Source organism: Mandrillus leucophaeus, unplaced genomic scaffold (genome assembly GCF_000951045.1).
Source record: "Mandrillus leucophaeus isolate KB7577 unplaced genomic scaffold, Mleu.le_1.0 Scaffold75, whole genome shotgun sequence".
Classification (NCBI taxonomy): Eukaryota; Metazoa; Chordata; class Mammalia; order Primates; family Cercopithecidae; genus Mandrillus; species Mandrillus leucophaeus.
Genome location: NW_012108141.1, coordinates 1,914,925 through 1,915,732, shown reverse-complemented (window position 1 = coordinate 1,915,732; position 808 = coordinate 1,914,925). Strand labels below are relative to the sequence as shown.

The window sequence follows — 808 nt, the reverse complement described above, 5'->3', positions numbered from 1 at the left end:
ACATCTGGTGCAGCTGCCAAACATCAACCGGGTCTCAACCTGTTACAGCGAGGAGATCACAGTGTGTGGTAAGAGCCGGTCAGAAGCGGCTTTCCGTGCTAGACACAAACAAGAGCGCTCTCCCTGTGTGGGGATGCGAGAGGAGGGGCTGCAGGGAGATGTGATGATAAGCCAAGTTTAACCCCTTCAGATTCATGATTTGCATATTCACTCCACATGTACTTAAAGAAGAGGTGATGGTACAGTGAAGGGGACCACGGAGCTCAGGGCCCAGCCTCTGCTTTATTTTCCCAAGCAATTCATATTGACTCAAACTCATGTTCTTCATTCAAAACAAAATCTCTGCAAATAACCAGACCCTCCTTGTTAGAAGATGGTTTATTTAATGGTACTTGAGAAAGTCCCGATGACTAGCAAATTATTCCTCCCATCCACACACATTCCTCTCCTGGAAAGAAGTCCTGTTAATGACTGTTTTCCCCATCTTATGTTTCCAGTGGTTTTTAACATCCACTGTAGACTGACGTGCCACACCTTAACCTAGTGGAGGGAGGCTCCAGTATATGAGGGATTGTAACTGGCACTGCTGGGGGCACCTGCAGCCTGCAGATAGGTCTTGCTTGCCTTGCAATGTTCATAAACTTTTAAAAATGGTATTTCAACATTTGAAATTTGTAGGATTTTATATTAAGGTCTAGATTTTGCTTTAAAAGTCTCCTGAAAAATCTTCTAACACTGGCTCATAAGTGAGTAGCTGCTTCCTATTTTAACATGGACAAAATCTCTCCAGTTGTCATCTAGGTTTGCA

General features: G+C 43.9%; 1 protein-coding gene across 1 annotated transcript in view; it reads left to right on the top strand.

Annotated features, from left to right (window-relative positions):
- Window positions 1-808, top strand: part of PPEF2 (protein phosphatase, EF-hand calcium binding domain 2) — a 47,176-nt gene that overhangs the window by 13,942 nt on the left and 32,426 nt on the right. The window lies entirely within an intron of this gene.